The sequence below is a fragment of the Coregonus clupeaformis genome, chromosome 9, assembly GCF_020615455.1.
Source record: "Coregonus clupeaformis isolate EN_2021a chromosome 9, ASM2061545v1, whole genome shotgun sequence".
NCBI lineage: Eukaryota > Metazoa > Chordata > Actinopteri > Salmoniformes > Salmonidae > Coregonus > Coregonus clupeaformis.
In genome coordinates, this window is record NC_059200.1 from 16,086,540 (window position 1) to 16,102,123 (window position 15,584).

The 15,584-nt window shown below is 43.9% G+C and overlaps 1 pseudogene; it reads right to left on the minus strand.

Annotated features, from left to right (window-relative positions):
• LOC121574507 overlaps nt 1–15,584 on the minus strand; it is a 501,964-nt pseudogene that overhangs the window by 296,542 nt on the left and 189,838 nt on the right.

Genomic DNA, 15,584 nt, shown 5'->3' on the forward strand with positions numbered 1-15,584 from the left:
TTGATGGGCTCTTCTTACGTACCATACGGTCAAGCTGCTCCCACAACAGCTCAATAGGGTTGAGATCCGGTGCCTGTCCTGGCCACTCCATTATAGACAGAATACCAGCTGACTGCTTCTTCCCTAAATAGTTATTGCATAGTTTGGAGCTGTGCTTTGGGTCATTGTCCTGTTGTAGGAGGAAATTGGCTCCAATCAAGCGCCGTCCACAGGTGTTGCAAAATTGAGTGATAGCCTTCCTTCTTCAAGATCCCTTTTACCCTGTACAAATCTCCCACTTTGCCTGCACCATGCTTGACAGATGGCATCAAGCACTCCTCCAGCATCTTTTCATTTGGTCTGCGTCTCACAAATGATGTTTATTGTGATCCGAACACCTCAAATTTCGATTCTGTCCATAACACTTTTTCCCAATCTTCCTCTGTCCAGTGTCTGTGTTCTTTTGCCCGTCTTCATCTTTTATTTTTATTGGCCAGTCTGAGATATTACTTTTTCTTTGCAACTCTGCCTAGAAGGTCAGCATCCCGGAGTCGCCTCTTCACTGTTGACGTTGAGACTGGTGTTTTGCTGGTACTATTTAATGAAGCTGCCAGTTGAGGACCCGTGAGGCATCTGTTTCTCAAACTAGACACTAATGTATTTGTCCTCTTGCTCAGTTGTGCACCGGGGCCTCCCACTCCTCTTTCTATTCTGGTTAGAGCCAGTTTGCGCTGTTCTGTGAAGGGAGTAGTACACAGCGGTGTACTAGATCTTCAGTTTCTTGGCAATTTCTGATGAGTTTCAGAAGAAGGTTCTTTGTTTCTGGCCATTTTGAGCCTGTAATCAAACCCACAATTGCTGATGCTCCAGATACTCAACTAGTCTCAAGAAGGCCAGTTTTATTGCTTCTTTAAATCAGCACAACAGTTTTCAGCTGTGCTAACATAATTGCAAAAGGGTTTTCTAATGATCAATTAGCCTTTTAAAATGATAAACTTGGATTAGCAAACACAACTTGCCATTGGAACACAGGACTGATGGTTGCTGATAATGGACCTCTGTACGCCTACGTAGATATTCCATAAAAAATCAGCCGTTTCCAGCTACAATAGCCATTTACAACATTAACAATGTCTACACTGTATTTCTGATCAATTTGATGTTATTTTAATGGACAAAGAAAATGCTTTTTCCGAAAACAAGGACATTTCTAAGTGACCCCAAACTTTTGAACGGTAGTGTATATCTTAAGTAGGACTGGTGGAGTTATGTCACACATGCAGCTAACAAAAATATATGGAAATGTCGTCTCTATTCAAAATTATAACTAATTGCAGCATTACTGCAAAAATGGAAGAGGCAAGTGGAAGAGGGAGAAGGTAAGGAACGTGCATTAAAGACCAAAATTGGTTAAAGAAAATGGTGATTAAAAAAAAAGTATACCAGTTTCATTTAAGGACCAAAAAATTGACAGCTGTGCTATACAGCTTGCAAAATGGTTGGGAAGAGATTTTCGATGTACCGATTCCATGGCACATGGCTAATGAACTGATGCACAAAATGACGCCGAATTCAAAACGTTGAGTTTTTCAATTTAAATTATTATATAAAATTCTTGCAACCAATAGAATGTTATATATATATATATATATATATATATATATGGGGGATACAACCATTCCAGCTCTGCAGATTTTGCTGCAAACAGACAGAATCATTAGATCACTTGTTTTGGTACTGCCCATATGTAGCTTGTTTTTAGTCAAAGGTTCAGGAATGGCTGAAGAATTACAACATTTACCTGGAGCTAACTCTGCAAATACCACTGCTTGGGTAATTTAAAAAGTCAGAGTGAATCGATCAATAATATAATAATACTCTTAGCAAAACATTTACCTGTAATTTACAATCTGTAGAAACGATGAGAATAGAAAGGTTCAGAACTTTTGTGAAACATCACAGCACAGTTAAAATATATGGCTAATAGAAATCAAAACTGGATGGTGTTCAGAGATAGATGGGAGGGGTTGAGTGGAGCTGAAGGGTGGGACTAAAAATAACAAGATAACTAATGTAAAATATACTGTGTCCGTAAAATGTATATAGTATGTATAAGCTGGAAGTAGAAGCCTAAGTATTGTTGTCCATTAGTTTACTCCAATTAGGGGAGGGGTGGTAGTGTTAGGGGAAAATAATGAAGAAGGAAAATATATTTAAAAATATACATTTACCCAAAAATATATGGGGGACTGGAAATGATGCAGACAATTACGTTGATAGAAGCCACAGTCTATCTGCAATATTAAAGCTGATCTACCCCCTAAAAAAAATAAAAAATAACATGGATTTGCATTAGTATCCACATCAAAAGTCCCAATGCACAGTTACACCTCACTTTTCTAGTTATTACATAAAACCGATCAGAATGAAAAATGCTTAAGTCATCATGTGGGAAATCTTTTTCCGGGGCGTGATGTAATAGGGAGGACCCGAGCCTATTCCATATAATGTAAACTCCAACAAAAATAACTTCAAATGTATAACTTCAAATTAAACTAAATAGTTTGCACTCATGACTGACCACTGGTTTCCCAAAAAAAATTCAGCCAACTTAAAAGCAAATACTTTATACATTTCTCAACTTGCAAGGTTGCTAGCCAACTAGACTGTTAACATTAGCCCTACTAGCCTGCTAGCGTTACGTTAGCACTGAATGAGTCAGCCAGTTGCTATCAACACCTAGCTTACAGCTACATTAAAGTAAACCAAAGTTTTGGAACTACGTAACGCCATCTAACCAGTTTTCAAATAATGTTAGCTATATGCAGTTATCTTAGCCAGCCAGCTAATGTTAGCTATTTTAGCCAACTAGCTATTAGCCTAGCCAACCACCACGTATTACAACTAACACAACACAACTAAAACATAACCGCAGATCAAAAGCAAAGAGAGAGCAGAGACTTACAGATTGATGGCTCGGGGCTCTTGCGATCGTAACACTTTTAAAAGAGTGCAGGCTGAGTTAGTTACCATAGCGAGGGGGAGGCGGGTGCTTCACCGGGTGAGGGAAAGTCAGGGAAATCCAATATATAGTTAGAAAAATCCAAAATAGATAGATTCCAGATGTCAGTCAGCTAGCGCGTTAGGACTAAGCCATGGTGGGAAAACGTTTTTAGAAACTCCCGTAGCCTATTTTTCACAGAGAACTTGAAAAGATGACAAAAGAAAAAGGCGAAGACAATTAGAGCAAGCAGGTAGGATTTTCTCTCTAGTTTTGAGCCAACGGCAAGAAGGCCTGCCCTGCTAATGGGTTCCCGCTAAATAACCCCAACACAAAGTCGGTAAATCGCATGAGGATGCAGCATAGCCGCACATGCCTATCTGTTGATTGTTCACATCACACTTCCTCGTGATTAGTGGATTGTAGCTCACCCCCGGCAACACTTGGTCTGTAATGTAATTACATGCTAGCATGGCTAGCGGCTAACGTTAGCCAACTTGAGCTAGCTACCGAGCTAGCATATGAACTCGGTAGCACAGAGCAGATTCTCTATATGATGTTGAGAAATATTGCATTGTGGGTATTTTAGAAGATATCCGGAAGTTAATAAATATGTAATAACCCAAAACATAACTATGTTTGTAGTTATAGGTAACTAGATCGTGACTACAACTAAGTTACTAAGTCTTTGACCACACTCTGTTTTTACATTGGCAAAGTGGGCGTCCGCCAGCCAATGGCAATGGTTTTATTGTTATTGCTGCGTTTTAATAGGATGTTTGCTGCTAATGTCATTGATTGGTGGGGGTGGGGGGGGTAAGTGACACCGTGAGACACTATCTCCTCCAGGGCTCACCAACCCTGTTCCTGGAGAGCTACCATCCTGTGTGTTTTAACTCCAACCCTGTTCCTGGAGAGCTACCATCCTGTGTGTTTTAACTCCAACCCTGTTCCTGGAGAGCTACCATCCTGTGTGTTTTAACTACAACCCTGTTCCTGGAGAGCTACCATCCTGTGTGTTTTCACTCCAACCCTAATCTAGCACACCTGATTCTAATAATTACCTGGTTGATAAGCTGAACCAGGTTAGTTACTACAGGAGGGTTGATCTCTAGGAACAGGGTTAGAGAACCCTGGTCTACTCACTGGGATTGGCTTCGTTATAGCAACACGTGCACGCGCGCACACACACACACACACACACACACACACACACACACACACACACACACACACACACACACACACACACAGGGTTAACATAGTTCAGTTTCACACACCAGACGTCCTTCCAGACATCCTTCCAGACATCCACATTCAACTCACAACAACGAATACCTAAATCATCAATAAAACTCAGATAATTTCTAAAGAATAGTATTTTCATTGATCCTGAATGGCCCTAGTCACGACAACAATGTATGCACTTACAGAATGAGTCTGTCAGATTTTCATGGAGATGTAAACTAGCAGCCTTCCATGAAGACAGGAGTGAAGGTAAGGTGTTGCATGGGTTGAAAGGAGGAGAGAATATGGATTCAGTCTTTGTCAATGAGCGGTCACACATGCCATAAATGTCTCGTGCTTGTCTAGCAAGGCTAAGAGTGAGAGAGGGGGAGAGAGAGAGATGGGGAGAGAGAGGGCAGGAGAGAGAGAGAGAGAGGGGGGGAGGGGAGAGAGAGAGAGAGGGTGGAGAGAGAGAGGGGGAGAGAGAGGGGGAAGAGAGGGGAGAGAGAGGGGGGAATGAGAGAGAGAGTGGAATGAGAGAGAGAGAGAGAGAGGGGGGAGAGAGAGAGGGGGGAGTGAGAGAGAGGGGGAGAGAGAGGGAGGCGAGAGAGAGGGGGGAGAGAGAGAGAGGGGGGAGAGAGAGGGGGGGAGAGAGAGAGGGGGGGGGAGAAAAAGAGCGGGAGAGAGAGAGAGAGGGGGGAGAAAGAGAGAGAGGGAGAGAGAGAGTGGGAGAGAGAGAGAGGGTGGAGAGAGAGAGGGGGAGAGAGAGGGGGAAGAGAGGGGGGAGAGAGGGGGGAATGAGAGAGAGAGTGGAATGAGAGAGAGAGAGAGGGGGGAGAGAGAGGGGGAGTGAGAGAGAGGGGGAGAGAGAGGGAGGCGAGAGAGAGGGGGAGAGAGAGAGAGGGGGAGAGAGAGAGAGAGAGAGGGGGAGAGAGAGGGGGTGGAGAAAAAGAGCGGGAGAGAGAGAGAGAGGGGGGGAGAAAGAGAGAGAGGGAGAGAGAGAGAGTGGGAGAGAGAGAGAGGGTGGAGAGAGAGAGGGGGACAGAGAGGGGGAAGAGAGGGGGGAGATAGGGGGGAATGAGAGAGAGAGTGGAATGAGAGAGAGGGGGGAGAGAGAGAGAAGGGGAGAGAGAGAGAGGAGGGGAGAAAGAGAGAAGGGGGGAGAAAGAGAGGGGGAGAGAGAGAGAGGGGGGAGAAAGAGAGAGAGGGGGGGAGAAAGAGAGAGAAGGGGGAGAGAGAGAGGGGGAGAGAGAGAGAGAGTGTGTGTGTGAGAGCAGGCAAAGAAGAGAGACGTTGACACAGTACCAATCTCAGCTCAAGGTGACACACAGTGCTGCAGTTTTTTCACCAAGACATCAAGACACTTCTCACCTTAATATTCCTCCCATCCACAATTTAATCTCTCATTTTGGCACGCAAAATCAAAATACAATCCTGAACATGATCCTCTCTGATCTTCATACACACGTTCTAATCATTTCCCTAAAATACCCTACCAGTGTTACCTCTGAACTAAACCCTTCCAGTGTTTTACCTCTGAACTAAACCGTTCCACAGTGTGTTACCTCTGAACTAAACCCTTCCACAGTGTGTTACCTCTGAACTAAACCCTTCCAAAGTGTGTTACCTCTGAACTAAACCCTTCCACAGTGTTTTACCTCTGAACTAAACCCTTCCAGTGTGTTACCTCTGAACTAAACCCTTCCACAGTGTGTTACCTCTGAACTAAACCCTTCCACAGTGTTTTACCTCTGAACTAAACCCTTCCACAGTGTGTTACCTCTGAACTAAACCCTTCCACAGTGTTTTACCTCTGAACTAAACCCTTCCAGTGTGTTACCTCTGAACTAAACCCTTCCAGTGTGTTACCTCTGAACTAAACCCTTCCAAAGTGTGTTACCTCTGAACTAAACCCTTCCACAGTGTTTTACCTCTGAACTAAACCCTTCCAGTGTGTTACCTCTTAACTAAACCCTTCCACAGTGTTTTACCTCTGAACTAAACCCTTCCACAGTGTGTTACCTCTGAACTAAACCCTTCCACAGTGTTTTACCTCTGAACTAAACCCTTCCACAGTGTTTTACCTCTGAACTAAACCCTTCCACAGTGTGTTACCTCTGAACTAAACCCTTCCACAGTGTGTTACCTCTGAACTAAACCCTTCCACAGTGTGTTACCTCTGAACTAAACCCTTCCACAGTGTGTTACCTCTGAACTAAACCCTTCCAGTGTGTTACCTCTGAACTAAACCCTTCCACAGTGTGTTACCTCTGAACTAAACCCTTCAACAGTGTGTTACCTCTGAACTAAACCCTTCCACAGTGTGTTACCTCTGAACTAAACCCTTCCAGTGTGTTACCTCTGAACTAAACCCTTCCACAGTGTGTTACCTCTGAACTAAACCCTTCCACAGTGTGTTACCTCTGAACTAAACCCTTCCACAGTGTATTACCTCTGAACTAAACCCTTCCAGTGTGTTACCTCTGAACTAAACCCTTCCACAGTGTGTTACCTCTGAACTAAACCCTTCCACAGTGTCTTACCTCTGAACTAAACCCTTCCACAGTGTTTTACCTCTGAACTAAACCCTTCCAGTGTGTTACCTCTGAACTAAACCCTCCCACAGTGTGTTACCTCTGAACTAAACCCTTCCACAGTGTTTTACCTCTGAACTAAACCCTTCCACAGTGTGCTACCTCTGAACTAAACCCTTCCACAGTGTTTTACCTCTGTACTAAACCCTTCCACAGTGTGTGACCTCTGAACTAAACCCTTCCACAGTGTTTTACCTCTGAACTAAACCCTTCCACAGTGTGTTACCTCTGAACTAAACCCTTCCACAGTGTGTTACCTCTGAACTAAACCCTTCCACAGTGTTTTACCTCTGAACTAAACCCTTCCACAGTGTTTTACCTCTGAACTAAACCCTTCCACAGTGTGTTACCTCTGAACTAAACCCTTCCAGTGTGTTACCTCTGAACTAAACCCTTCCACAGTGTGTTACCTCTGAACTAAACCCTTCCACAGTGTGTTACCTCTGAACTAAACCCTTCCACAGTGTGTTACCTCTGAACTAAACCCTTCCAGTGTGTTACCTCTGAACTAAACCCTTCCACAGTGTGTTACCTCTGAACTAAACCCTTTCACAGTGTGTTACCTCTGAACTAAACCCTTCCACAGTGTGTTACCTCTGAACTAAACCCTTCCACAGTGTTTTACCTCTGAACTAAACCCTTCCAGTGTGTTACCTCTGAACTAAACCCTTCCACAGTGTGTTACCTCTGAACTAAACCCTTCCACAGTGTTTTACCTCTGAACTAAACCCTTCCACAGTGTGTTACCTCTGAACTAAACCCATCCACAGTGTTTTACCTCTGTACTAAACCCTTCCACAGTGTGTTACCTCTGAACTAAACCCTTCCACAGTGTCTTACCTCTGAACTAAACCCTTCCAGTGTGTTACCTCTGAACTAAACCCTTCCACAGTGTTTTACCTCTGAACTAAACCCTTCCACAGTGTGTTACCTCTGAACTAAACCCTTCCACAGTGTTTTACCTCTGAACTAAACCCTTCCACGGTGTGTTACCTCTGTACTAAACCCTTCCACAGTGTGTTACCTCTGAACTAAACCCTTCCACAGTGTGTTACCTCTGAACTAAACCGTTCCACAGTGTGTTACCTCTGAACTAAACCCTTCCAGTGTGTTACCTCTGAACTAAACCCTTCCAGTGTGTTACCTCTGAACTAAACCCTTCCACAGTGTGTTACCTCTGAACTAAACCCTTCCACAGTGTGTTACCTCTGTACTAAACCCTTCCACAGTGTGTTACCTCTGAACTAAACCCTTCCACAGTGTGTTACCTCTGAACTAAACCCTTCCACAGTGTTTTACCTCTGAACTAAACCCTTCCACAGTGTGTTACCTCTGTACTAAACCCTTCCACAGTGTGTTACCTCTGAACTAAACCCTTCCACAGTGTGTTACCTCTGAACTAAACCCTTCCACAGTGTGTTACCTCTGAACTAAACCCTTCCTCAGTGTGTTACCTCTGAACTAAACCCTTCCACAGTGTGTTACCTCTGAACTAAACCCTTCCTCAGTGTGTTACCTCTGAACTAAACCCTTCCACAGTGTGTTACCTCTGAACTAAACCCTTCCACAGTGTGTTACCTCTGAACTAAACCCTTCCACAGTGTGTTACCTCAGTGTGTTACCTCTGTGTCTTACCGTGCATGGTTAAGGATGTGGAAAGACTAATGGAGAGGAATTAAGTGTGTTTTTCTCTACCTGTGGGCAGGCATGGTGGCAAGGTGGCATGGTGGCAGGGTGGCATGGTGGTAGCCAATCCCCTGTGAGGTGCACCCCGGTGCACAGAGGCATCTCTCACGTTAGTAGCTGGCAGCTTGAGTGTGTTCAGTCAAGTAAAAATGTGTGTGTGTGTGTGTTCAGCCAGATGAGAATTTGCTGCCTTGTTTACTGCTGCGGTCTGTCTCAACACCAGACTGCTTTTTGCACTGGGCTGTAGGTTTGTGTGTGCGTGCGTGTCAATGTCTCCAATTAGTGCCCTCCTCAGAACAGGTAGGTGACAACAGACAGACTGGAAGATGCTACCGGCAAAACACACACACACACACACACACACACACAGACTAGTTCTGAGCGATAAGTGCTTTTTGAGGTCAGTTTTATTTTATGACTTTATTATTTCATTCCACATTTAATGCGCTAAATTATGTAGAATATTGGCCTGTTGGAAACTACAACTCCCTAATACATCTCACAGTTCAGGTTGGATCTGAGGAATCTCTAGAGAAACAGTGCGATGTGCTCATTGAGCTCACAGAATTAAAAAAAACGTACAAAATGGAATTCTAACAATTGAGCCGATGTTGTTTAAAAAAAGAAACAGAACAAAAATGTTGGTTAATCGCTCAGCACTAATGCACACGCACACCGCGGCTCTGGTCAGGAGAGAAGTAAGCAGCACACCTCCAATCCATGAGGGGTCAAACTGAACAGAAGCTTCACAGAGTGAATAATATGCCATTTAGCAGACGCTTTTATCCAAAGCAACTTACAGTCATGCGTGCATAATTATTATTATTTATTTTTTTGTGTATGGGTGGTCCCGGGGATCGAACCCACTACCTTGGCGTTACAAGCGCCGTGCTCTACCAGCTGAGCTACAGAGGACCACATAAAGAAGTGACAACTGGCTGATAATTACAGAGCACCACTATAAACTAGTAAAACAGACAGAGAGAGAGTGAGAGAGAGAGCAGAGAGCAGAGAGAGAGAGAGAGAGAGAGAGAGAAACAGAGAGACAGCAGAGAGAGAGAGAGAGAGAGAGAGAGAGAGAGAGAGAGAGAGAGAGAGAGAGAAACAGAGAGACAGCAGAGAGAGAGAGAGAGAGAGAGAGAGAGAGAGAAACAGAGAGACAGCAGAGAGAGAGAGAGAGAGAGAGAGAGAGAGAGAGAGAGAGAGAGAGAAACAGAGAGACAGCAGAGAGAGAGAGAGAGAGAGAGAGAGAGAGAGAGAGAGAGAGAAACAGAGAGACAGCAGAGAGAGAGAGAGAGAGAGAGAGAGAGAGAGAGAGAGACGTGTCAATGGGCTGACTGACTGGCTGCCTGGTCTACATCTGTGTCCAGGTGTTTTCCTACCTGCTATGATGTCATCGTCTGTGATTTCCATCTCCTCGGCAGTGGGGACCTGGGTTCGGGAGGGGGCAGCGCGGCAGGGTCAGTGGGGGTTCCTGCTGTAGAAACACAAACAACAAGCATTTATCCTATTAGTTTCAACAGAAAACTCTTTCTCTTTTGAGATTAAAGCTAGAATCGTTAGCTGCTACATCCATTTTTTGGACATATAAATTAAAGGGATACTTTGGGATTTTGGCAATGAGGCACTTTATAAAAATGGTATCCACAAGTTCATCGGACTCTGGAGAAGTAGACAAAGGGCCTCATTGCCAAAATCCCAATAGGGTCTGGCTGCAGCAGACGCCTTCTCACGCCACAGACGCTGTGAGACATACGAGCTCAGACAGGATGTCGAATTGTGCCAGAGAGGATGGTGCGTTACCGCCACCAACAGCACGGGTGGTGAAATTACATTTAGAATTAGAACATAGGTACTAGCTAATGTGGACTAGCTAGCTGCACAAGCAAGCGTTTAACGTAACCAGAGCTAGTACGCTGACTGCTACGTGCTGACCGACGCCCTGGAACAAAGCTAATGACCTGACGCGATACGAGACCGACAAAACGTCTACAGGTTGTACGGAAAAATACCATCTGAGACGCAAATGCACGCACTTTAAGGTTCGCAGACCACGTGGTGTCGGCGTGCATAATCTGCCGCTGGAAGTATCCCTTTAATGATATACACCCATTTATTCTCGAAGAATATAACGTGTGAGCTCAGTTAAACTGTCATACCCCTTCAGAACCCAAAATATAAATGTTTCTTGTATAGCTTCAAAACATGGTTAAAACTAAGATGTTTATATCATATATCAGGGACGGGAAACTGGCCCTTTTGTAGGCCCCCGGACAAATAATAACAATACATTATTTTATTATATTTATTTTTTTGGAACTCAGTCGTGGTCTCAACTTCCTGTTGAGAGTTAGAATAATAGGATACACAAGGTGCAATTTCGACATGTGGTTGTTCATCAGCAGTCACTCAATTAGCACATGTCAGCAATTTTTGGGGGGTGGGATTAGTAAGTTAGTCTAGTGGAAAGCTATCTAAACTTGTAGTAAGCATGGTCGTTTTACCGACCGGGGTGGGGCCCATTGATCATCAGTTATCATATTAAAAACTGCAAACATTTGCCTCCACCCCATGTCAAAATGTGTAGAATTGCAGGAAATTAGTTGTAAAACTGCTAATTTTTCTCTCCGCCCCCATCGCAAAATGAGTAGAATTGTATGAAATGAACTTTAAAACTATTTCTTTTTCTCTTCGCATGCAAGGTGGGTGGGTGGGTGGGTGGGGGGGGTATGGATGTGGGTACGCAGACCCACCGCGGCCCTTCAGTTCCTTATTTTTTGTGGACCCCACCCCCATAAATGTTGCCCATCCCAGTCCTAGATAGTCAGTCAGCTCTGTATATGAATTTGAGAGTTGCTACATTTCTCCAGGCCCATCCCTCAGCTTTTTACCAAAACGGTGACTGCTTTGTTTTTGTTTCAACTGCGGAGAAGACCACATTTACCAATGTCTAGGCTCAGTGGATGTTTGCTCTAAAGACACATACGCAATACACACAGACACACACACAGTGGGTATCATAAGTATTCACCCTCCTTGGATTTCTTCAAATGTTATTGTGTTACAAAGAGGGGTTAAAATGGGTTTGTCATTCTTGTGTCAATGATCTACACAAAACACTTACGTCAAAGTAAAACAAAATATATATACACTACCAGTCAATAGTTTGGACACACCTACTCATTCAAGGTTTTTTCCTTATTTTTACTATTTTCTACATTTTAGAATAATAGTGAAGACATCAAAACTATGAAATAACACATATGGAATCATGTAGTAACCAAACAAGTGTTAAACAAATCAAAATATATTTTATATTTGAGATTCTTCAAATAGCCACCCTATGCCTCAACCAGCTTCACCTGGAATGCTTTTCCAAAAGTCTTGAAGGAGTTCCCACATATGCTGAGCACTTGTTGGCTGCCTTTCCTTCACTTATTCGGTCCCGACTCATCCCAAACCATCTCAATTGGGTTGAGGTCGGAGGCCAGGTCCATCACTCTCCTTCTTGGTCAAATAGCCCTTACACATCCTGGAGGTGTGTTGGGTCATTGTCCTGTTGAAAAACAAATGATAGTCCCACGACGCATGCCTTGAATTCTAAATAAATCACAGACAGTGTCACCAGCAAAGCACCCCCACACCATAACACCTCCTCCTCCATGCTTTACGGCGGAGCTCATCCGTTCACCCACACCGCGTCTCACAAAGACACGGCAGTTGGAACCAAAAATCTCCAATTTGGACTCATCAGACCAAAGGCCAGATTTCCACCGGTCTAATATCCATTGCTCGTGTTTCTTGGCCCAAGCAGGTCTCTTCTTATTGGTGTCCTTTAGTAGTGGTTTCTTTGCAGCAATTCGACCATGAAGGCCTGATTCACACAGTCTCCTCTGAACAGTTGATGTTGAGATGTGTCTGTTACTTGAACTATTATTTGGACTGCAATTTCTGAGGCTGGTAACTTTAATGAATTTATAATCTGCAGCAGAGGTAACTCTGGGTCTTCCAATAAAACACTAATATATGTTGATTAGATAAGTATTCACCCCCCTGAGTCAATACATGTTAGAAACACCTTTGGCAGTGATTTACAGCTGTGAGTCTTCTTGGGTAAGTCTCTAAGCGCTTTGCATACCTGTATGGTGCAATATTTGCCCATTATTCTTTTAACAATTCTTCAAGCTCTGTCAAGGTGTTGGGGATCATGGCTAGACAGTAAGCCTTGTCATAGATCTTCAAGCAGATTTAAGTCAAAACTAACTTGGCCACTCAGGAAAATTCACTGTGTTCTTGGTAAGCAACTCCAGTGTATATTTGGCCTTGTGTTGTAGGTTATTATCCTGCTGAAAGGTGAATTCCTCTCCCAGTGTCTGGTGGAAAGCAGATTGCAACAGGTTTAACCTCTAGGATTGTGCCTGTGCTTAGCTCCACTCCGTTTCCTTTCATCCTGAAAAACTCCCCTGTATTTGCCAATATCAAGCATACCCATAACATTTACATGTGACTCCGCTGTGGGGGGGATGCAGCCACCACCATGCTTGAAAATAAGGAGGCAGTTACTCAGTGTTGTGTGGTGTTGGATTTCCCCAAACATAAGGCTTTGCATTTAGCCCAAAAAGTATTTTCCTTTGCAGTGTTTCTTTGCAGTATTACTTTAGTGCCTTGTCGCATACAGGATGCATGTTTTGGAATAGTTTTATTATGTATATTTGTATAATTGATGTCATTATTGTGGAGTCACTATAATGTTGTTGATCCATCCTCAGTTTTCTCCCATCACAGCCATTGAACTCCACAGCCGGTTAAAATGACCAAATGGTGACATCCCTGAGCAGTTTCCTTCCTGTCCTGCAGCTCAGTTCAGAAGGACGACTGTATCTTTGAAGTGTCTGGGTGGTTTAATACATAATCCACAGCATAATTATTAACTTGACCAACCTTAAAGAGATCATGAATGTCTGATGTGTTATTGTTACCCATCTACCAATCACTGCCCTTCTTTATGAGGCTTTCGAGTCTGTGCTTTAAATTCAATGCTTGACTGAGGGACCTTCCAGATGTATGTTACCTCTAACATTACCTTTAACCTTTAACCTCTATGTAGGGGGACAGAGGAACGGGTAGGCATCCAAACAACATGTCAATCCCTGTAACTTCAAACAGAGAGGATCCCTGTAACTTCAAACAGAGAGGATCCCTGTAACTTCAAACAGAGAGGATCCCTGTAACTTCAAACAGAGAGGATCCCTGTAACTTCAAACAGAGAGGATCCCTGTAACTTCAAACAGAGTGGGTCCCTGTAACTTCAAACAGAGAGGATCCCTGTAACTTCAAACAGAGTGGGTCCCTGTAACTTCAAACAGAGAGGATCCCTGTAACTTCAAACAGAGTGGGTCCATGTAACTTCAAACAGAGTGGGTCCATGTTACTTCAAACAGAGTGGGTCCATTTAACTTAAAACAGAGTGGGTCCATTTTGATTTGTTAAGCCACATATTTCTACAGAACTACACTGACCAAAAATATAATGCAACAAAATGCAAAACATTTTACATTTAAATTTATTTTACATTTAGCAGACGCTCTTATCCAGAGCGACTTACAGTTAGTGAGTGCATACATTATTTTTATATATATATATATCTTTTTTCATACTGGCCCCCCGTGGGAATCGAACCCACAACCCTGGCGTTGCAAGTGCCACGCTCTACCAACTGAGCTACAGGGGACTCAGTTGACAAATGTCAATGCTGTTATACTATGTCAGTGAGGACAAAAGATTTTCACCAGACAATGAATCACTTTTCCTGTCAGGGGCCGGTTGAGAGGGGTGTAAAGTGACAAAAAAGTAGAACGGATATGACTGTCGTACAACCCTGCACACCTCACACCTGTAGCCACCTGAACGTAGGCGTGGCACCGGAGAGCAGGACATGACTAACAAAACTTTCCAAATGAAAAGCTAAAGTTGAATGAGGCCAGCTTCTAATTGAGGCATGTAGCTAGTATCCACTGGTTTATATACATTATTTTCAAATACTTTACTGAGTTACAGTTCATATAAGGAAATCAGTCAATTGAAATAAATTCATTAGGCCCTAATCTATGGATTTAAAATGACTGGGAATACAGATATGCATCTGTTAGGGCGTGGATCAGAAAACCTGTCAGTATCTGGTGACCACCATTTGCCTCATGCATCGCAACACATCTCCTTCACATAGAGTTGATCAGGCTGTTGATTGTGACCTGTGGAATGTTGTCCCACTCCTCTTTAATGGCTGTGTGCGAAGTTGCTGGATATTTTGGCGGGAACTGGAACACGCTGTCGTACACGTCGATCCAGAGCATCCCAAACATGCTCAATGGGTGACATGCAGGGTGAGTATGCAGGCCATGGAAGAACTGGGAAATGTTCAGCTTCCAGGAACTGTGTACAGATCCTTGCGACATGGGGCCGTGCATTAGTTTAAGTTTTAGTTTAGGTTTATTTGCGCCAAAGTAAACAAGTGATAGACAACAATACAGCTAAAAACTTAAAACATGTAAACGGTGTGCAGGTGATGAATGGCATGACAATGGGCCTCAGAATCTCGTCACAGTATCTCTGTGCATTCAAATTGCAATTGAATTCGTTATTCGTTGTCCGTAGCTTATGCCATAACCCCACCGCCACCATGGGGCACTCTGTTCACAACGTTGACATCAAACCGCTCGCCCACACGATGCCATACATGGTGTCTGCCATCTGCCCGGTACAGTTGAAACCAGGATTCATCCGTGAAGAGCACACTTTCCAGCATGCCAGTGGCCATCGGAGGTAAGCATTTGCCCACTGAAGTCGGTTAAGACCCTGGTGAGGATGACGAGCACGCAGATGAGCTTCCCTGAGACGGTTTCTGACAGTTTGTGCAGAAATTCTTCGGTTGTGCAAACCCACAGTTTCATCAGCTGTCCAGGTGGCTGTTCTCAGATGATCCCGCAGGTGAAGAAGCCGGATGTGGAGGTCCTGGGTTGGCGTGGTTACACGTGGTCTGTGAGGTTGTGAGGCCAGTTGGACGTACTGCCAAATTCTCTAAAACGACGTTGGAGGCG